Source organism: Zonotrichia leucophrys, chromosome 3 (assembly GCF_028769735.1).
Source record: "Zonotrichia leucophrys gambelii isolate GWCS_2022_RI chromosome 3, RI_Zleu_2.0, whole genome shotgun sequence".
NCBI lineage: Eukaryota > Metazoa > Chordata > Aves > Passeriformes > Passerellidae > Zonotrichia > Zonotrichia leucophrys.
Window position 1 is genome coordinate 80,593,149 of NC_088172.1, and position 23,459 is coordinate 80,616,607.

General features: G+C 42.0%; 1 protein-coding gene across 3 annotated transcripts in view; it reads right to left on the bottom strand.

Annotated features, from left to right (window-relative positions):
• PPM1B (protein phosphatase, Mg2+/Mn2+ dependent 1B) overlaps nt 1–22,973 on the bottom strand; it is a 61,183-nt gene extending 38,210 nt beyond the window's left edge. For 2 of the 3 annotated variants that reach the window (XM_064708980.1, XM_064708977.1), the window contains exon 1: nt 22,348–22,473. The gene's annotated coding sequence lies outside the window, so the exon portion shown is untranslated. Of the gene's footprint in view, nt 1–22,347; nt 22,474–22,891 lie in introns of those variants that run through there. The other variant, XM_064708979.1, reaches the window with a different exon arrangement.
• Nucleotides 22,974–23,459: the final 486 nt, after the last annotated feature.

The window sequence follows — 23,459 nt, forward strand, 5'->3', positions numbered from 1 at the left end:
CACCTGCACCCTACAGCAGGATAGGTTTTATTTGAGAAAAACTTAAATATTCCTGGGTTTTTAATTTGACCATCTTTACAGGATTTTCTTCAGAAGGTAAGACCAAATAGATAAAGCCATCATAAGCAATTCACTGCTAAAGAACTAAACTCACTACTTGAAAATAAGATCATTAAGAAAAAAAAATTATGCAGTCCAGAGAAAGCTGAAGAACCCTATCATGTTATTTTACAGAGTGTAGGCACCAAATGTTGGTTTTCCTGATGATTAAATACATACTTAATAATGCTGGTCGCAAAGCACTAATGCTCCTCAAGCTGAATCCTAATGTTCGAAACAAACAAATCCACTGCAACACCCAGTCCTTTGCAAGTTTCTAAACTCTGGCCAGACAAGTCCCAGAAAAACACTGTCTTTATTGTGCCTCACAACCAGCTAGACCTGGACTCTGACCTTTCATTGATAATCAAATCACAGCTGCTTTAAAATACGCAAACAAACAAATCAACTCATTGACTGAGCATCAAGAGAAAGAGCTATAATCTGGTGTGCCCTGATCCACCCTCTGACAGCACAATACCACCACTGCCAGTGCTGTCCCCCAGAACTGAAAGCTGGGTCCCACACATAGGAAGATTTTGCAAAAGAGACAGAAGGAGGGGGAAAGAAAAGAGCAGCAGTGTATCCACAGGTTGGCTAGTAAACTGCAACCTACCAAGGGCATGTCTGCAACACACAGCAAACCTAAGGTAACATCCCTTCCTTCAAAGAGCCATTCACTGGGATACTTGACTTTTTGGGCAAAGTGAGAGCACAGGGGAATGCACTAGTGCTGCAGATTCATGCAGTAGCTCTTCCTTGTTGTACCTCTGTGACAAAGCCAAAACTAAACAAGGAGTTATTTCTGCTTATTACATGATACAATGCACAACTTCCATCCTACAGAGAGAGTTGTCCATCCATTGTAACAAAAGATTATCTCTACATTTGCAAAGTGGTTCTTCTTTCTATACAGAACCAAAACTGAACAAAGTCTTGATTTGTGATTCTACTGTGAATCAACCAAAACTGAACAAAGTCTTGATTTGTGGATTTGCAGGTGTGGGGGTTTTTGGTGAATTCTTTCCCCCCCTTTTCAAACATGGAAGCTGCACTAAAACATTCATATTAATCAGTTAAAGTAAGGAGAACTAACTAAAGTTCAAAACTAAGAACTCTATGAAGCAATACAGAGTCTTATCCTTTTTGAAGCACTTAATACAATATTATGGTTTTGACAAGTCTGCAAAAGTAGCCTTCCACTGTGTTTTAGAAGTAAAACCCAGAACTTCCTGAAAAGCTAAATGCCTTGAAATAAATTTGCTTGGGGCTTCAGTCAAAGTTGAGTTAAGCAAGTTGAAGTTTGCAGTTAAAAGTTCTATAGCCAATTAGTAATTTCAGCTATTAAATGATGAATTTCCAACAGGAGTATGCTGTTGGACCATTACTTCCCACTCACCTAAAAGCTTGAAAACACCATGGGCTTGGCATTCTAATTAGGTCCACACTTTAAAACATCACCTCACAAATGACAGACATAAGTTACAGCATCAGATATATCTTACAAAAGATATTCTGAACCTTTCTCCTGCAGACCTGTCTTTAATACATTTGCACTTTTGTAGTTCCTAAATTCTCTGTGACTCACCTTCAGGTAAGCTTTAGATCAGCAAATTCACATGAAGGCTGTGTGGGTATCCTGGCAGCAACGGTAGTTTAAGTGATATTTGCTCTCAGCAGCCCTTTCCTGTTCATACTCTGTGGCTGAGCAGACACACAGACAGCTACAATGGTACAAGTGAATGCCTGAAGCAGAGATTGCTCATCTGGCTGATGAGGAAATCAAACTTTGTTGAATTATACAAGCAGAAGATGAAGGAAGAATAAAAGCCAGCCTTACTGGAATTCAGAATGTGGGTATGCAATCTGCATTTGCCTACTGGGAGATCCCTGGCAAGCACTTACTTCTCTATTCTTCTGTAACAGACCAGAGTTATACTCAGCACAAGTCAAGCAGAGCCATGTGGAATCACCTCTCCATCAGTTATGCTGGGCAGCTTTGCAAACAGCCAGCTTTAGGAAGAGAGGAGGCTGAAGAGCGCAGCCATCCAGTATGCTTTAATAAAAACACCTAAGTACAAAACTCTTTCATTTTCAGTTATTTGATCTTTAGCTGAACTAAGGAGAAGGAAGTACCATCAAACAGTTAAAATATATTCCATGTATATGTTAGTTTTCTTCCAAAAAAAACCCTCAACTGAAGCAACAGAGCATTGTAAACAGAGGACTAACTCTGAACAAACACGTTTATTGGGGCTACTGGGACTTTCTAGAGAAAAGCCTGCAAAAGTTTCTAACTAGCTTTTATCTTACCTTACACATAGTTGTAGTGGAAGTGAAGTTCTAGATACATATTAAAGCTTCCACAGCAATCCAGGAGTCACAAATTGAGAAAGACATGTTTGTATTCTGTATGGGTTTGTGGCTTTCCTTGATGCAAAGGGCAGAGTCTACAATCATTCATCTCCTCGATGGGAAGTCAAAATTCCAGCTCAGACACATTGAAGTGATATGCATGGGCAACCTAAGATCATATTTATTATTACTGCAGTGCCTATCATTTGAGCACATTCTTACACTGCTTCTCCATGAGGCAAATTTAATATCACATAACTAGCTAGTATACCTGGGTAGCAGTACCAAATGGGTCAGTTGAAAAATATCTGTCCTTTGCTGTCTTTATTAACATGTGGCCTTCAAACTGATGTTTGAATTACCTAATTTTTGTCCACAAAACCAGCCTGAGCACTGGTCAGATGTTATGAGAAAAACTCCACCACACCCGTCACCTAATAATATTATAATGAATAATAATTTTCTGAAGTCCTCTGGGAAAAAACAGCATGTCCCTAAACCACACCTCAGTCTCATCTATCTACTATAGCACTATTAATGAGCATCCAAAGTCTGTCACTCCTATGCCTGAGAAAGTATTAGTAAACTATAATATTACTCAAGCTCAGAAGAAATCTTGAAAATAAAAAGCCTCTGTTGATTATGCAATACAAAAAGCTTAGCCCTTTCTAGTTAAGCCGTTCAAAGAAGGCATCTTAGGCATAAAACCATAAAAAACTCCTGCAGCAAAACTGTCAGCAAAATAAGAGAAAGCAACAAAGTTCAGATCAGTTAATTCAGTAGCAAGTACACGCTTTTGGATAATAAAGTCCATTGTTACAAACCTCATTGCAGTGTAGGATACAGAGTTAAGAAAATTGACAGAATTGTATAACTTCATTACTAAGACAATAAAGGTGACTGACCTACAAAGTTTTAAGATGCTTTAGCTGTAGGTTACAGTCCAAGTCTGATAGCTTTCAAAAGATTAATATTCTTCTGAGTGCCTCATATGAAATGTTCAGAAGAACAGATTACAGATGGCTGCCTTGACAAATTCCTCTGTGACCAGTATTCAGTGATTTTTTTTAATCCAGAGTCCTCAAAAATTTAATATTTATCTGAGTAGAGAACTTTACCCTAGCTCCTACTGGCTACCAATGCATTTAGAACAGGTCACATTTTGCATCAAGTCTTGTTACTATCAGTGAAGCCAATTAAGAATTTTTTTTATCCTCAATACCATATCATAAAATTCTGCTGTTTCTGACACCAAAAAAAAAAAAAAAAAACACAACCAAATAACACAAAAAAACCCCCCTTTTACCTGGTTTATGCACGTCTTCCTGCACAGATCCTGTATTTAGGACTAATATCCCACAAAAGATTCTCAAAGGCACAACAGCACCACATTTTCTATATTAGGGGAATAACGCCATTACAATACACACATGCCAACTAATCACGTTTTTCCCTGTCTTAGAAATATAACACAACCCTAAGTGTGACCATGAGTATATCCAAACTTCAGAAGGAATTTAAACTCCATAAAGTGGGGTGAAAACCACAAAGTATCAAAATAACAGTACCTCAGTTAGGACCAGGTACAAAAAATACAGCAAGAATTCACTAATGCTGGTATGTTTGACAGTGACAGAAATCAAGATGTATCAAATTTAAAAGGGATAATAAGAATGGGGTTTTATTGCTTTATATATGATACCAATGACCAGAGGAAGGACTTCCCCTCTTGAATAAGGCTCCTCTTCAACTTCTAATGTAAGCCTTCAGGTGTAAATGCACTAAAACTGAGCCCTCACAGCAGATTTAAAAAAAAAAAACACCAACAACTTGGCCAGTACTGATGTGCAGACAGTTACAGAAGGCATAAATTCTCTGCCACACTACTTAGACACTTGGCTCTATTTGTAGCTTTTTTTAGCCATGTTATCACCTGCTAAATTTATATACATCAGGAGTTAAATGCAAAAAAGGTCATTCAACACCACAATAAAATCACCAGCAAGTTTAAATTGGTAACATAAGAAAACCAGTAGCATGAGCTGCCAAATATTAAGAGTTACGATGCTATAGGCAGTTTAATGTTTACTGCAAAGCACGCAGCTTGGAAAGAGAGAATTCAGGCATCTGTTATGTCAACTCACAGCCTACACACAGTGTCTTTCTAAAGAAGTAATTTAAGTAATACAGGAACTGAAGGCTCCAAATAGGAATTGTTCAAACACATAGTTATTATTATATCTCAATTACAGTTTTAGAACATTCTTTCCCTTTGTCTCTCCCAGATTAAGATGCTTCTTCTAATTACTAGCAAAGTTACTTCAGTAACAACACTGTATTACTATTAATAGAGTCAGCACACAGAAATGTAAAGGCAATTAAAATTTTTGAGAGGGTCCGTTTGTTTAGAAAGTAATTTCCTTATTGCTAACAGAGATTTATCACCTTCCTAAATCAGCCTGATTTGATTCATTTCAGATAAGGCACATCTCAAAGCATTTTTAAGGCAGTTATAACCAATGTGGAAGAGAAGCAGCTGATCCCACACAATGTATAATTATGTACTCCCATACTGTAACAGAATCAATACACCTGCAGTCAAACGATATCCAATCCATAAAATGATAAAGAAAGTCATGTTTCAGAACACAGATGACTTGTCCAGACTATTTCAGAAAACACACTACTCTCCTTTTACAGGATGCTCAGCTTCTCCATCAGGCTAGAGAAACTTTTCAGGAGAAGTCTAGTTAAAAGAATTACTATCTCTAGGAACTGCAGAGTGAAGCAAACTTCCATTACCCTTTTTTTCCGGCAGCAGGCTCCAGCATTGTTACCTAGACACATGGAATCTTTTTCAGGTGTCTGCATTGAGGCTATCTCAACTGTTTCCCCTGTCATCTACACAAGAGTACTTGGCAAGAAGCAGCCACTTGGCAGCTTGTAAGCATAAAAACTCAAGGTTTTCATGTCCAATTCATTCTGCAACTTCAATTCCACAATAAGTCACTTAGACTCACTTTTAATCCATAGTTTAAGTTCTCAATTTGCAATATATATTTCAATGCTGAAGTTTCAGTTATCTCTATTGAGTAAAAACTTTTAATTTTGCCACTGTACCAGTATTACAATACATGTTGAACTATACCTGCAAAAATTCAAAGGGGAATTCTGTCAGTAAAAATGTTAAAACTAACACATAAGCAGATCATGTCAATTTTCAAGAAATCAATTATTAGAGAAGGTGCTTAAGGGCATGACAGGCAGTCAGTGCCATAATGATAGACATGACAGCCAAAATGATTCCAGGAAAGTTAGCATGTTAATAATTCAACATTTACTTTATGCTACCCATCATTTCAGACATCAGCTGCAGGCAAATTTGGATAACACAGATTAAGACACCATCTCAGCTCCACCAAAGGTTACTACTGCTCCTGTACTCTGCTGGCTGCAAGATAGGCCCTTGCTGGACTGAACAGTGATGGAAACATCTTAGCACAAAGACACACTTAAAAAAACATATTGTAGCAAGGGGGAAAACACCACATTCTGGCATCCCATTTATAGGACAACTTGACAAGATATTTTCAAATTATTTCTATATTCCGAAGCTCACATATCAGCCTTACCACTTTACTACCATAAAGCTGAACTTGCATGTATTCTACACTAGTGTAACAAACTATCTGGATCAAACTAGGAATCCATAAAATAATCATGGCACACAAAGGAATACTCTTAAATATTCCGGCATTTGCAGAATGCCAACTGAAAGAATCAGATGAATTTAGCAGTTTAAAAGAAAAGCAGACAATTAGCTTGGGGATTACACAAATAATTCAGTAAAACCTACTACATAAAAAGCAGACCCCCAGCCACAAAAAAATCAGAAATAGGTATGTGAATAGAAGACTGCTGACCTGAGCTTTCAAAGAGATGCTGAATGCAGCACAACAAGTGCCAATTTCACTAGGTTTCCATGCCTCTGAAACTGAAGAGCTGATATTAGGCAGCTAGCTGCCTATATAAAGTGCTACTCACACATTAGTCCCCAAAACGTCTCCCTCTCCTAAGTGCCTCCAACATCACTTCTATGACTTGACACCATGGCCTTGTCTTCTCTCTTCTATGCAAATACCTGTCCTGTACAGCAATAGCTATGTGCTTCTCAGATCTTCAGAGTGCTTTGGGTTGGACATGACATTAAAGATCACCGTGTTCCAACCCACCTGCCACAAGCAGGGACACCTCTTACTGCACCAGGTTGCTCAAAGCTCCATCCAGCCTGGTCTTGGACACTGCAAGGGACAGAACATGCACAATTTCTCTGGGCAACTGATTCCAGTGCTTCACTACCCTCACAGTAAGAATTTCTTCCTAACATTCAATCTAAACCTACCCTCTTGCAGTTTAAAGCCATTATCCCTTGTCCCATTAAAGCACACCCTTGTCAAAAGTCCCACTCCAGTTTTCTTGTAGGCACCCAGCCTGAACAACCTCAACTCTATCAGCTTTTCCACACAGGAGAGGTGCTCCAGCCCTCTAATCAGCCTCACAGCCTCATATATATATATATATATATATACACACATTTTTTTTTTAATGTATATACTCCACTTTTCCCTGGGAGTGGTGTGGGAATGAAACAACAAACACCATTAACATTTTGTTAAACTATGCATGTAAGCTGAAGGCAATGGCATCACTGCTGAACAGTGCTAATGGCTCCTACTATTTGATTGTGCTCTAACTCGCAGCAAGGTGACAGCGGTGCAGGTGCTTGAAGCTATGGCTTGACTAAAAGAAATGCATCTCCCATTTCCTCCAAAATGCAGCAACCCTGCCCTATTTCCTGATATTTTGAAAGCGACTGAAATATTACTCAAAAGGGTGTTCACTCTGCACTCACAGAGAATTACAATAATAAGCTCATCATGGGGCCACAAAGTAAACAAAAGAGTTCCTAAGACACCACCAATTTAGTACAACATTCCATATCATGGAACTTAGTCTGTCAGTTTTATAACTAGCAACACCTATACTACTCAAAAGACACAGGTGCAATAAACATTAGCTACAAGTACCAACCTACTTGACTTTTAGTTAAGGAACACAGACACAGCTAGCTTATATACCTCTGATCATTAGTGCATTTCAACAGAAATATGCAGAAGTATTTAATAGTCAGTAAAGAGTGATAACATTCTGCAGGAATAGTACAATATGCAAGACAAGAACTCAGAAACAGTACCATTCTTCCAAGTCTCGGTATTCATGCTCTGTCTCATCTGATCGTGGATAATTTCCAGTGTCTTACACAGTAGAAAATAACATTTCTTCCAGATCTTTGACTTTCTGATTAAGATTCACTTTAGAGACTCTTCCTTGTATATTGGGGTGAATAAAGCAAAAGAGTCTGTGAGTCTGAAAGTAGTAAGGTGGAAGAATTTACCAACTTCTCTCCTAGTTCACCACAATATTCAATAAAATCTCTAACTCAAGCACTTAACAGTAACAGCTAAACTGAAACTAATAAACTCTGCGAGCCACTGCAAGAGGCCAAGCTAGACAAGAAGTTCCTACTCATCTATGGCAATGCTGCCAAACATCAAGTGACTGCTTTTCACTTGTAAAAGATGAAAGCATGAAGTGATCTAAGGTACCAACCATTTGATGGCCATTACTTCCCAAAAAACTCCCACTTTCAATATGCACCACCTTTACAGATGCCATGTAAGCAAATCCATTTCCAAGCCAGGAATATTCAAACCCTAGGACAGGAGAAGCTGCACACACGTTTCAGCCAGGACAAAACAGAGAAGTCTGGCACACAAATGCAGTTGTTTACAGTAACACATCCACATCCCGGGTGCAAAGGAGAAGAAAGACTAAAAGCTGAGATTCTGATATATCTTATTAAAGCACAGAAACCACGACAAACAAGTCTGTTACTGGCCACTACAGATCTTTTCAAAAACACAGAAGTGTTCTTCACAGAAGTTCTTCAGAAACACACCTTAGCTCTCTTGGTTACAAGAAAGAAACAAAGTTGCATTTCCCTCAAAACCCATGAAAAGGGCTATTACAATTAAACCAACACACCTTCACAGACCAGAATATTGTTTCTGCAGCAAGAATCCGCCTCAAGCACTGCCTGCTCTGGAGATTGCCTACATCTAGTGTCCAAGATGATAGTTCACTTCCCTCTTTATCCAGGCTTGTGAAAAGAAACTAGCTTCACAAAAGCTGAGATTTCTTTTCACCACCCAGCATCCTGCTTACCCTCCCAGCCCAGTAACTTCAAATGCTCTACAAATCGCTTTGCTTTTCCTCAAGGTTCAGAATACCAAAGGCAAGTGAAAGACAAGACACATTGATAACTATAATGTTCTTAAAACTTCATTTTTGACACTAGAAAAGAGCATTTTTCCTTTCTTAGATTAAATGTTTATTCAATGAACAAACCTTGCTTATTCCAAGCCCATTCAATGGGCAGATTCTAATTAACTAATGCTTAATACCAAAAACGTTTAATGTTAAACTATTTTATTTAGTAGCCAGCAGACCCTTGAGGAGCTCTAGCTGTAACTGCTGTTCAGAAAGAGCATGAACCATTGACCAGCCACCCTTTAAAATTATTCCTCAACCAGTTTTCATTTGTCTAGTCATCCTCCCATTGAGACTGTAAACAGGAGTATGCTAAGGGACACCAAAACATCTTGCTAAGGTCAAAATAAAAAAAAAAAACAATAAATCTAAAGCTCTATCCTCAGCTGAAGATCTAGTAATTTGACAGAAGGCAGTCAGGTCAGTCAAGCACAACTGACCCCTGGTAAAGTCAGGCAGACTGAAAATAGTCACCTTTTTCAAAAATGTTTTTCTACAGATTTATATAAACTACTTATTGATAGTGTTATCCAAATAAAGCAGTATTTAACATTTTTATTAAGTGAAATGGAAAGCTTCCTTTATTATATAACATAGCCTGAAACAGTGAATAGGAACCATCCCTTATGCTTCAACAATTTGCAGAATGCAAATGTTCCAAAGCCTAGATACAAGAACTCTGTGCATTAAAAAAAAAAAACAACCCAGGTCTCAACATGTGAAACACAGACATCAAACAATTCAGTTTCTGGCTGGTTTTCAAGGTATCTGGCTACAAGACAGTAAACAGCAGAGGTTATAAAAGGGAAAACTTGGTCCTTGTAACAGTATGTAAAATTTATTACAGAAACAGATGGCTGAGAAAGAGAAGAGAAAGAAGTGGAAAAGAACAACAAATGACCAAGAAAACTCAAACATGTTTCATTGTAAAGAACTTCTAGAATTCAGATTGCTTCCATTTTTTCAGACAGCTTGAATTTCTTCCCAATCTTCTTGCAAGAGACCTCCAACACTGAACGAATACAGAAACTCCTGGACACAGAATCAGTCAGTGCCTGACAAACAACTGCAAACTCTATTCTTTACTAGTGATGACATTACTCATGTTTCACCCAAAATAGTTCAGTCCCTCTGCAGTTCATCAAAACCTAGGCTTGAAACAGGCAGTGGGTAAGATACTCTAACCACACATTAAGTGATGACAAACACCACAGTGATGAGCTGAGGCAGTCCTCCTACCCCTAAGGAAATCTGCAAATGTGACAAAAAGCACCCAAAACCAGCTTGACTTGCTCAGAAACTTTCTGACAAACTCCTTACCGTGACCTTTGCTATGCAAAGTTTTGGTTTCTGCTGCTTTCTCATGTACCTACAGATATTCTTGTCAGCAAATGCTGGTATTTAATTAATCTGGAATGACTACTATGAAGGGAGTCATATAAACATCTGTTGCAGGCTATGTATTTGGGGAAAATCCAAAAGAGGGGACGGATCTTTTTCATTTAGTTATAATAGATGTTTTAATGTCAACATTTAGTTCCATGCTCTTTTACCTTAGGACTGCAACATGGCTGGTGACACTGCTAACACTGTCACAGTTATGTGACTTCTCTGTGGTCTTCAGCAGCAGCAACATTTCAAGTAAATACAGAACTTCCATTCACAAGATAGGCCATCAGGTATCAAAACCAGCAGTGTCAAGAACCAGTGTGAGTAACCACACAAGCACCTCATGTGAAACAGTCCAGCATGCAGTCCTGCAGTAAGTGAGGCAATGCTGAACTGATACCTGCTGTAAGCCCACCTCCTGCCATGGGTAGTTTCAGACTCAGCTTAGGCACCAGTAGCTGCTCTCACACCCTCATGCAGCAAGCTGATTCAAGAAGATAAACTAGAAGAAAATTCATCTCAGCAATATGTACCCAACAAATGCACATTACCCACCTCTTACCCGAGATGAGACACAGCCAAGTATCCACATGAGAAGGAAGAGGATCCTGCACACGGTCAGAAGCAGAAAACTGCAGAAATACAGCAGCACTAACACACTCAGGTAACTATGCAAGAACTTCCTTAAAGAAAGTCAGGATTATGAGTGGGTTCCAGAAGCAAATGCCTGAGTGTGTGCAAAGGCCTAGCAAAAACTCTTTTCTGTACTGTATAAACACTGAAAAGTGGTGAAAAAAACAAACTAATCCAAGGACCTTTCAAATTTAAAAAGAGGAATACCAGATACTCACAAACTGGGCAGCATGCAGCAAAAATCTGTTTGGGTAGAGACTACAAACTTCCCATAATGGGAGACAAAACCAAAGCTGCATTATGTACAGTAAGTGACTCAGCTTCCAAGAAGGTGCTATACCCATTGTTTTTAAACACTACAAAACCTAACAGCGGTGCCTGGCTGACAAAGAAGGGGATGTATCTAGCGCCCAGCACTCTCACCAAGGTAGCATAAGATTTACTGACTAAAAACCAACACAGAAGAAGCTAAGCTTCAAGTGAATTACATGCTAGCTACATGAACTCTCCTGTCTATAGAATTTTGAAGACACTAGCTTTTGGCAGTTGGACCTAATAAGCTTTATTGCTTTTTTTCCCCTCTTAATGTAAAAATTAATCTGGGGTCACATCAGCTCACTCTTACTTTCCTTCTCTGAACAAAGCAGTTCAAAGTACATCTTCTCAGTCATCCAAAGACCTTAAAAGAATTTTTGCTTCTTCAGCAACAGTGACGTAAGTCCACCAATTCCATGACACCTTAAATCCCTAAAGCACTGAGTTTTCCACTAACTGAAGAATTTCTTACACAATTCAGGGTGAATAAACCAAATAACTTGCACAGTTCAGGAAAAAGCACTATAGACTAAATCTTCTCTCACTACCCCTAGTTCTTCTCAAGAGTGGATTCAACAGGAGGAAATGAGCCCAAAGAAACCAAACACAAACAAAAGTAAGGACAGAGAAAGACTAATAGCAAATCCCCATCTCACCCAGCAGTGTCAGTGGTCAATTTTTACTTGACCACTGGGTTTTACTCATGCCAGTATCAAAAAGAGTCAGGATACTGCTGCAAGGCAAGCAGAGGTAGTGGCAGGCAGCAGAACTTGGTAATAAAAGGCAGTGCAGTGTATGTGCTGATAAAAATCTTTAAAATGAGGTACAGACAAATGAACAAAAACCAGAAGCCCATGACGAGAGCAAGAAGGAATACTCCTCGATGAATCCTGTGTTCTGCCTACTCCAGTATTCTCTGGATTAGCTGAAGTTATCAGTGAATTTATGCAATAAGTTTTTCAGAAAGCACTGCAGTTTTCTTCCATATCAAGAACACTACTTTTCATGTCCTCTCCTCACTTATTTCAGTTTCTCCCTTGCAGTAACAGCATCAGACTTCAACTCAGGGAAAGGAAAGGATAAACCCTGACTGGAAAAAAACCAACTTGAACAAATGAACTGTGCAGGAGAAAGGCTGCTCATAGGCAGGCCTGGTTCACCAGTTATTGTACTAATAGTAGCTTAAGATGGCGGCTACTAAAAAGAAAATAAATAGCAGAAAAGGATGATGGAGTTTCCAATACAGTGTTCTAGGACCATTACTTGACTTTAGGAAAAGGCTTCAAGCACAATCTGAAAACTCATGACAGATCTAAGCTGTCACATGTGCTTTGTATGCAAGAGCTTGTTTTAATCAGTGCTTCAATAAGCAAACAAACAAGACCTTTGGAAGAAGGGACAATAGGGAGAGGCCTATTAACAAGTTTTCCACATTAGCTTCCTGGTCTTTGTCAAACTCGACAACATAATCAGGTTTCAAGTCTCAACAAACCTTAAGACACTTTTCCAAAAAATTAGTTACTTCAGTTAATGACACTGCTACCCCAAGTTTTTGTTTATACAAAACACATCTGAATTTGCTAAGCCTGAACAAAACAGAACAGTGAAAAAAGATGAATTACAGCAGTAACTGAGCCCTACATTCCCTCTCTATATATGCAAAAATACTGAAAACTTCAGACTGAAAATAGCGTGGCTGTTAAATACATCTGTGAATAACTGGTATTTTTCAAGGAATTGTTTTTTCCAAATATGAATTAATAAAGTACAATTGCAGAGTACCTTCCATAGTGACATTTTTCTAACCATGTTAAATTCTGTTTCCTGCCATTGGCAAGAGCAGCATACAAGCTAATTTCAGGAATCCTGAACTATACTGGAATTATATTTATTCCTTTCTGACTCCAGAAGTATCGCACTTCACACATTTCACTTCAGGTTAAAAATCATGAGAAACTGTTTCAACTGTTTGTAACCTTATCCCCTTCCCTCCACAAGTCAGATATGCTAGGATGACAGCATTTCTTTTTTTCTCTAAATTAAATTAATACTGTAACAATAGTCAAAATCACACAATAAGCTGTTTTGTTAAACAACAGCCACAATACTTGAGTTCATTAAATATTTTAGAGAAGTTCTCTGGCCTAGAAATCCTTGTGTTTGGTATGTTCTAGTGAAGAAATTGAGATACCATCCAATTTGATTTAATGTTACAAACCAGCTATTGATCTTCAGCAAAACTCTTAACCTCCATTATTTTCACACTCAAATACTGTAAGAAGACATAATAGTACAGATATGGTTCAGCATAAGACAAATCAAAGGCCAAACAAAAGCAAAATAAATGTATTGTTTACTATGACATAAAAGCAGGATATGAAACACCGTTGGCACAACAGCAGAGTCCTAACTACCCTTTCCTTCCACATCACAAGCCTAATTAATTTTTCAATTTTAAAGCATAGGAAAATGCTAAACTATCACTTCTACCACTTATGGAAAAACAGATGAGCTCTTAAGGCCTGACTGCAGAGGAGAGTATTTAACTCCAGCAAACACTGTGAAACATCTCCTTCCAATGTAATCATCCACAAAAGTGGTATGCTTGTCTTTTCCCTGATCCCACACACTGCTTGTAAGAGACAGACACACTGAACTGCTTCCAGTTTCTTTACACTGTAAGAAATGCACAGAATCTAAAAGAGGGCTGGTCAGAAAACCTCACACAAAGCAAACAACTCCTATTATGAATGCATTTTTTAAACTACTGAATGCTTATGAACTGGAGGTTATCTATCTTTTGAACAGCATTTTGAATTGCTGTGCACTTACAGAAGATTTACAGAACAGGTTTCATGCTCCCCTCTTCCTCCCAGCTCTAGGTATTGTTTTCACAACATTGTTTTCATCTTGTTTATGTATGAAACATCCATTATTTGAAGTCGTGTGCACAACCTGCTACTTGTTTAGATAACTGCTCCTCAGAGTAACATAATCAGACACAACCTAGACTTTGGATGAGTCCAGTAAGTTCATCCATCAGGGTAAGCAATCAGCAAACAAAAGAGCAGGAAAGACATTATCTCAGAGAAAAGGAAAAGTGAAACAAAAAAGCTCTTGTTGTAATATGTCTCCTGGAAAAGTGATAAAGGCACAGAAAACAGGACAAGCTAGCAAATGGATAAACATCCCATCTCAGGAGCCCATTTGAAACACACACAGGCAGCAGCCCCACAATTACTGAGCAACACGCATTGAGAGTAAATCCCACCTGCAATTAGACATTGCTAATGACCCCCTCAGAGGCGTCACTTCAGCTCTTACTCACCCAAAGTGAGGCACTTGTGAGCCCTACCAGCCTGTACTGTGCACTGGGGCTCTCCTCAGCTACACGGAGCTGCTCTGCTTTCCAAGGGGAGGGACTGAACACTACCTGGGGCAGTCAATGGACTACCTCTGCTAGGCCTCATTTCAAGTTCTAAAACTTGAAATTAAAAAAAAAAAACCTTCATGCTTCCTTTGAACACGAACACTCAAAAAAACCCTATCCTTTTAGTAAAAAGCCAGCTTTAAGCAATTCTAATCAAATGTTCCAGAGAACCAAGCTTCATGTCAGACACGAGAAATCAGTGCCTGCAACTGGTATCATATCTGAAGAGAGATCTTATGCACAAGCTGGTATGCAGAGTACCTTTTGACCAGGATAAGATTTTCCTGTTGGGAACCAGAACAAGCAGTACAGACACATTTTACTACTACACTAGGTAAAGAGAGCAGGAGAAGAAAGGACACAGAAAAAACCCTGAGTAATATCTGGGCTACATTCACCTTTCATATCTTTACAGCTCTCTGAAGGCAGTGCTTTGAGTACAGACCCACTTCAACAGAAGCAAAAGGAACAATTTCTTCAGCTTTATACACTGAAGACAGAACTCTCAAAACAGCGCACAGTGCCGCATGTTTCAGTACAGTACTTCTCATCTGAAAAGTTTCAAAGCACATGACAGTTTCAGCAGTTTTTCAAGGTCACAAGGGCAATCACAAACACAGGTCCCTGCCCCCTCCAACTGCTAATCCACCACCGTCTAAATCCAGTCTAGCTGTACTCCAGAGCCTTATGCAATGTGAAAACCCTCATTCACTTCCCTCCCAGAATCACGGTCCAAAACTACAGTATGTGGCACCCTATATACAGCTGCAATATACAAAGGCACCTTTACACCTGTTGACATTTATTCGGATGTGCTTTAACAAGCATGTTGAATATGCTGAAGAATTTTATCTAATTTATGAAGAAAAGTACTTCAGCATCCCTTAAGAAGCTGCCATGAAGAACACAAGTTCCTACTTCTAGATATGTTCTCCAAAATGTTGAGGGGAATATACTTTTAACTCTTTTGGAAGAAACTTCAAACAGTGGTAATTATTTTTTTAAAAAAACATACAACCAACCACATACACAAACAGTAAAACAAGAAATAACATTAGTGGAAAATAAAATAAAACCCCAAGCCAAGCTACAGTGCATGTTGTCTGTGTCCTCACAGTTTCACTGAAACACAACTCAAAAGTTTACACAAGGGTAAATATTTCACAAAATAATCAGGTCCTATGAGTTTTGTGGAATAAACAGTCACATCAAGGAGAGAATCCAAACTAGTGCCCCTTGAGGACAAGGAGAGCAGAAGCTCAGCTGTGTTACCGAAACCATCATCCCATACAGGACAAACAAATGTGCCCCAAACAAATGAGAATACTTACAGAACTCACAGTACCCTGTACCCAACCACAAGACACAAAGCCACAGGAAGTCAGGCTTCAGAACTTGCTGCTCACACAGACAGTTTCATTCTTGATTAACTGAAGAAAAGCCATGAAAACAACTACTCTCCAGAATTTGTTGCAGTTTTAACACCAATCTTTTTCACACAAGATTTCAAAATTAGGGACAATAACTTGGGAACGGATATTTAGTTACCAGGCACGATGAACAAGCAATCCTTAGAGAGCAGCAGGCCAATTTCTGCAGGCCTGGCAACACGTAGGAAGCAGCAGAGGGGAGAACCCACTCCCCCTGCACAGCTCAGCACCCTCTGCAGTGCTCAACGTGCTTTTTAGTGGGCACAGCTGTACTGACATGTCAGTTTGAATCAGGAGCACGCTTTTCAAGCAGATCTGTCACCCACTTCCTGTGTTTTAGTTCACATCTCACAGAAGTTTTGAACAAATGATCTGAACACCTCCAAGACTGACCTACATCAAAACTCTGGGAAAGCTTGAACAGACTCAGTCCACAGAGCCAGACTACAACTGGTCTGAAATAAACCCCACGAAGTGCACACACTGGGGACACTGAGTCTGCCTTAGAGCTCCACTCCACAGCCTCCTTCAGCTGCAGTACTGCTTGCTAATGTCAACAGAACCAATGTGGCAGGGACTGTCCATCCATTTATGAGCCTCAAGCAGCAGGAAGCAAACCCACAGGTTTAAGCTGCCAACATGCACCTAAAAAGCCCTAGAAAGGAGTCTTTACAGGCCTCTGGAGTGATGACAGCAGCAGTGTACCACCACTCATCCACTTTTGTTTCCACTCCTTTACAGGTTAGGAGTTTCAAAAGCTAGTGGGATACTCTAGAAAAGTTTCCTGAATAAAGAGAAAAATAGCCCATCAACAATCTACATACTTCATGCATCACCTACCATTACTGTTTTACAAAACTGTTCAAGTAACCTTGAAAAGACAACTCAATCAATGGTTCCACTGGAGGTGGTGATAGCAGAGGAAGAGCAGCATGTACTCAGTAATGCTTTTTATGACTTGCATATCAGCTCAACCAACAAAGCCACCCAGAACAGAGGGGTTTTTTCTTTTTGAATAAGCTGACCACCATAATATTCATTATTCCACTCGAATCAAAACATTAGTTCTTTACAAATAGTTCCATCACTGAGATGTTCTTTCCTGTTACCATTTTTTTCTATAAAATTTTAAATAGAAGATGATGAGTTTCAAACATATACCTGCCTTTAGCAGGACCTACAAGCTGGTGAGAACAGACCAAAGCAGTACTGCATGAAAAACTTCCAATAATATGTTATCTCCTCTGCTCAACAAATCCTTACCATCTTAATTCATTACCTCCTTGATAAAAACAATTCATTCATATGCTAACAATGCAGAGCCATGTTTGCTCTACATTCAGTAAAGGTCAAGTTCCTATGCTGGGGTGCGGACACAAAAGTAGGATTATTGAAGATGACATTTTCTGTTAACACATTAATCCCATGAAAACTGAAAGAACTAATGACACTTTCCTTTGTGATTTAACTGGAAGTTTGTGGTTCTTGACATGTCATTAACATACTCACTAAAAAGCCATTTTAAATTCTCCAGCAGCCCAGTCTGAAACATCCTTAAGCTATGTTTTTCTGATATGTTTCATGTTAACTCTTGTGAAAACAGACTTAAGCACCTAGCTGCACTATTTGTTTGAAAGAAAACTCAATGAAAACTCAACACATTCCATCAAATATGAAGAGACTCTATGCCAGGAGATAGTAATGTAGTGACATCATAAAATGACACACTGAAGTAATGTTAATGAGAAACTAATGGTGCACAGGGAAAAAAAGAATTGTGGGTAACATTTTCATAGCAGAACAAAAATACCTGGGCCTGAGTAATTTCCTTCAAAAATATAAGAAAGGCTGCTGTCTGCTGAGACACCTAATTTCCCCTTCTGCCATCACTCTATACATTAAAACATCTTTGTGCTTTCCCTCCCAACACAGGGCTTTCCAAGAGCCAGAACTAATTTAACCTACACTCACTGGCAACCCTTATGTCTCAACATGCCAATGATGTCTCAAGAAACTGAGATGAGTTGAACTGCTCATCTCTAGAAACCAGAGATGAGCCACCCCAGCTCAGTAGTTTCTTACCGTCTCGTGAAGATTTTCACACCAGTTTTCTTCTGGAGTGACACTCAAATTCTTCCAAATATTTATCTGACTTTATCATATGATACAAATATAAATTTGTACAAGGCTTGAGCAAATGATAAGCAGCTTGAACAAAGTTTCCCACACTAGACATCTGTCTAAGGCTGAAAAACATCCAACAGCTAAGGAGTTTGCAAAGTTGTCTGTTAAGTAAAAGCAATACTGATAACCTTTCTGGAAACTCTGCATCCTTGTTCTTACATCAGGGATCATCTTTCAATTTCTCCTTTCTCAGCTTCTCTAGTCAGAGGTCATTCTACTTGGGTAGCTTGTTTTTATTAAGAAGCTGCAATTACTGGTCCAGATTTTGACATTAAATTCCCTGAACATTTTATGTATACGTGATATGCTGGAGGTTGGGGCTAAACCTGACTCCTGTAAGATGCATAAAACATTTATGCTGCATTCACACTGCTAACAGACAGCGAGAAAGAAGAAGTTACAATTCACACCCTGTACAGCTATAAGCCAAATCATGAAGACCATCAAGCATAAACTGAAGCACAGAATTAAAAAAGTAATACACAGGGAAGGAACCAAGACAGCAAAAGTTTTGATTTCAACTGTTTTCCGAAGAAATTACCACTGCTCTCCTCCAATTTAGTGAGAAGAACAATACTCAGATTGAATCACTTCAGTTACTAAAAGGCCCAAGATCTGAAGAATGCTCCTTTTTTACAGGGCAGGGAAGGGCAGCACTGAATTCAGAGAGATCAGTGGACAAGTGACAAGAACTAAAAAACAAACTCCAAACAAAATAGAGCATATTTGATTAAGGTAGTGGGCAGAAAGAATCAATACTAGGAAGAAAAACAAACGTCTATGGACACAAAGATATGCATGGCCTGTCACAGTGAACACTCTCCACAGTGGAAACAGAGTCTGGAGCTTGGATTCTCTCACCAAGGCTTTCCCATTCACTTGGAAGAGGCCATGCTTGTAAAAACCAATGGTTAGCTAATTATCTTCCAGTGCTGACTGGGAAAGAACAGCCACTTCCCACTAAACCTATATGGCGATTTAAGCATTCCTATTGGACTGATGACGCAAGGCACTACCAAATGATCAATTTTCATTTTCAGTGGGTTTTTTGAAAAGAAACAAACAAAAAAAAACCAAAAAAAAACCAAAAAAACAAAAAAACCCCAACAACCCAAGACCAAACCAAGCAACAGAAACCACACTGACAAGCCAAGCCCAGCCCAGCCCTGCTGAACACTGTGGCAGCACTCAGCAAGGTGTGCTGCAGCCTGCTCCATGTAAGGAGCACTTTCAATACTCACTGAACACTGGTCTATGCACATCCCCATCCCTTGCAGTCTAAATAAGCCCTGCTCCAAAGAGTAATACAAATATTTCATAAACACAGATTTCTACATCCACCACTAAGAGCAGACTTTAGTGCCTTTCCCTTTTGTAATATGGAAGCAATACACTAATGTAAGAAATACTCTCTGCTCTCCATTGGACCCCTGAGAGCAGTAGTTTTTGACAGTGAGTACGTAAAACAACTGTCCAACACACACATTTCACAGGCTAGAATTTCAATTGTAATAGGTTTTTATTTCTTGAGACAAGTTTACTAAGTCAGAAACACACATAAGTGATTATCATTGGAAAAGCTTGAGAGCAATGCACACCAGAGACAAGAGGAGAACTGGATTGTCCAGGATAACTACAAGACTACTCATTTCTTTCTCTTGTTCCTGACATTACTGACTGATCATTCATGACTACCACTATAAAAGACAAATGGGTTCTCTATGCAGTCCTCTCCACACTACATTAATTACATTTCCCTCATCCTGCTGTTGTGTGCCTTAATTAAATCACTGCCCTATGTAACAGCCTCCTCTAAAGATCTGCAGAACAAGAGATGAGGGCCTATGCAAATAAATGGAACCTACTACCCCAAACTTCAGAACATGGGATAGACACATAATTAGTCCTGATTTCCAACTCATCCAAGCAGCTTTCCATTCTAAATGGATTCTCTCTTCACAAATCTCTGACCCTCAAGTGAAGATTTCATACACTCTGGATATGCAAACTCACAGTTAAGTGTTAAGGTACAGAAAATGCAGGTAATAAACACATACAATAGATGTACTGGAGCCCGAGCCCACACATACACACAGGAGTTTGTCTATACCACATTAAGTGCTTTTAGTTAGCTGCTGACCTGTCAACATCATGATGAGTGCTAGTTTCAGCAAAAGTTTACCTTTAAAGTTAATGGTCAATTTATCCAGTGAAACAAACAGAACAAAATAAACAAACAAAAAAAGCACTTGACCAGAAACCCCTTGACTGTCCTGTAACCTCTTTTAATCCAGTAATATTCATAACAGTACTAAATTGCCTCATCATCTTTATTCACTTTTTTCCTTTTCACCAGGTGTCATAACTATAAAATACTTCTCTCCATATAGGAGCAGCAAAGAATCCCCACAGCCTCCAACCTGTACAGGACCCTGGAGCCAGTTCACCGTCCCTCCCCCACACCATTTCAGCGTTTCACAGCCTCAGCCAAAACCGCCTGCCTCCTCTCTCTATGCACAGACTAACTAACTCAGCAATACGAAAACTCCAGTTTCCCTTTTGCACAAATACCATTCCCCTGATACACACATGTATACATATCCTAACAGAATCTAATGCGTGCAAATTCATCTTCCTCCCATTTTCAACCATACCCAAACATCCACTCAAACCCCCTCACTTTCCTGGAGTCCACAGTCATCCTTGAAAATTTACCTACAGGAAGACAGCACTGATGACCAAATAGACAGAAATTCAGAGTGGCTGATGCCTGTCAAAAACATATATAACTACAGTTCTACAGCTCCCTAGCACATGCACAGACTTTTCTCCAAAAAGTACTAACATGATTCCAACACTGGGCATTTGCTACACGTTTCCCCATTTGTATTCCATGAGCCAAACAACAAATATCCAGCCTTTCCCTTCATTTCATTACATATGAAACACCAACTCATGCTTCCTCTCAAGTTTCCAGGACACACACCACGTTGCTTTCTGCTCTAGCCCACTCCACACACCAGACAGAGAACTCTCCGAGCTGGTGACAGCCGGGCATCTCTCTCAGCTCCCAGTGTGAGCAGCAGACAAACCAAAGCACAGCAGCAGGAACACGCATGACTTGCTGTCCACATACCAGCTCATATTACACACGAAGGTCTCGCACATTAAGTCTAACCACAGTGGCCACGAAACAAAACAAGTCCAGAACCTTGTAGCAACCTGTTACCACTGTGCCTGTAACTTGTACACAGGCTTCCCTACCACCCGAAGCCTCCCTCCCCCATGGCCTTTAGACGCCTGCCAACTTACCACCTTATTTCTCACAACACACAGAAGCCTGTTTACCTCTTACTCCTAAATTCACAGGCCTTCCCATACCACTGCTCCCGAACACGTGTGCTTTCACCCACCACCTGCATCCCCACGGAATAAACACATCGCTCAACCTACCGCACACAAAACGAGACAGGTACAGATGTTATTAGCTGCCTCGAACTAAATTCATCAAAATGACGCCCTCCTTCCCAGAGAGATATTATTGTAAATTATGGTAAAAGTATATCTACTGGGTTGGCAGAGCCAGCAAGCTCCGAACTACGAGTAAGAACTGCCTTCAACTCCTTTCGCCCAAAGGCTCCCCGGCACTGCCCATCTGCCCGTGATTCCATCCCCAGCTCGTCACGAGCACCGAGCCCTCACGGCAGCTTCTCCCCCGGCACCGGGGCCGTGCCGCCCGCTGCCCGCCCCGCCCGGGCCGTCGGTATCACGGGCCCGGCCCGGCGCTCCCCAGGGCCCGGCCCATGCACGTGCGCGAGCCCGGCCCGCCGGCCGCCCCCCGCCCGGCTCCGGCCGCCGGCACACGCGGGACCCCTCCGCCGCCTTCCCCGGTGCCACCCACGCGAGGCCGGGCCTGCCGGCTCCGCGGCCGTGCGGGGCCTGGGCCGTGTCAGCGCGGCCCCGGCCCTCCCTTCTCCCGCGGCGGGAGGAAGGCGGCGGCCGGGCCTCGCAGCGCCCGCTCGTTCCCCGGGGGCGCACCCGCCGCACGCCGCGTTCGCTGCCTCCCCCGGCGCCGCAGCCCCGGCCCCGGTCCGCCCGCTCAGCCCCGGCCGCCCTCTCTACCTGTGTGCCCCGCGTCCCCCGGCGCCCGGCGGCGCTGCGGGGCCCGGCGCGGGTACGGGCGGTGCTGGCTCGGGCTCAGGCGCGCGCCGCCCCGCGCTGGCCGCCGCCGGCCGCCGCCGCCGCCCGGTCGCGCACTCGGAGCGCCGCCAGCAGCGCGGACATGTTGGAGCCGCCGTCCCCCCGCCCGCGTCACCGCGCTCGGGAGAGCTGGGCGGGGCCAGGCTCACCCCGCCGCCCATTGGCCGCCAGCCCCGTCGGCACAGCCCTTCCTCGCTGTCATTGGTAGATACGTTCGCCGCTCACACCCAGGCCCCGCCCAAAAGCTTTTCTCTGATTGGGTCTCCCCTGCCTGCTTTGGTAACTATTGGCTGCGGCTCTCGTCAGTCAAGACGACAGCGCACGGACTCCGTCTTTCTCCGCACTTTTTTTTTCCGGCCTCGCAGCCTCGGGCAGGACTGACGGAAGCGGCTGTCAGCGAGCGCCCTCGCCCCTCCCAGCCTCCCTCCCGCCGCCACATCCCCTCCCTCCCGGCGGCGCGGTTTGCCTGCAGGCCATTGGCTCCCAGCGCCGCCACTCCCGCTGCCTCTCTCGCCCCGGCCGCCTCTTCGCCAGGGGGGCGTGAACCGACCCGCGGGCCCCTTTTTCTGATTGGTTGCTGCTCCTGCCAATCAAGCGAGGCCGGCGGGGGAGCGGAGCGCGGTTCGGCCCGCGCGCCGAGCCGCTCCGCACGGCGATTGGTCGCGGGGCGGGCGAGGGGCGCGCGACCTCCCCCGTGCCCCACGGGGGGCAGTGGGGAGTACCCGTATGTGCGCGCGATTACATCACCAGCAGCCAATCAGGGCGCGCGGGGGCAGGTGTCCCGCCCGAGGGGGGCGGGGCCTGGCGCCCCAGGCGGGACCCGCTGCACCTCGCACGGCTCGGGGGGCGGGAGCCGGGATTTGGGATCTGGGGTCTGGGATATGGGATGTGGGGCTGCTGGTGTTACCGCACCAAAGAGCGAGGCTGGAGGTGGCTCGGTCTCTGCGTTCCCATCTGCCCGCGGGGCTCCAGTGCCGTGTCCCGTCTCAGGGGACACAGGGGCCGCGGCCCCACTCGGGTGCCCGAATGAGGCG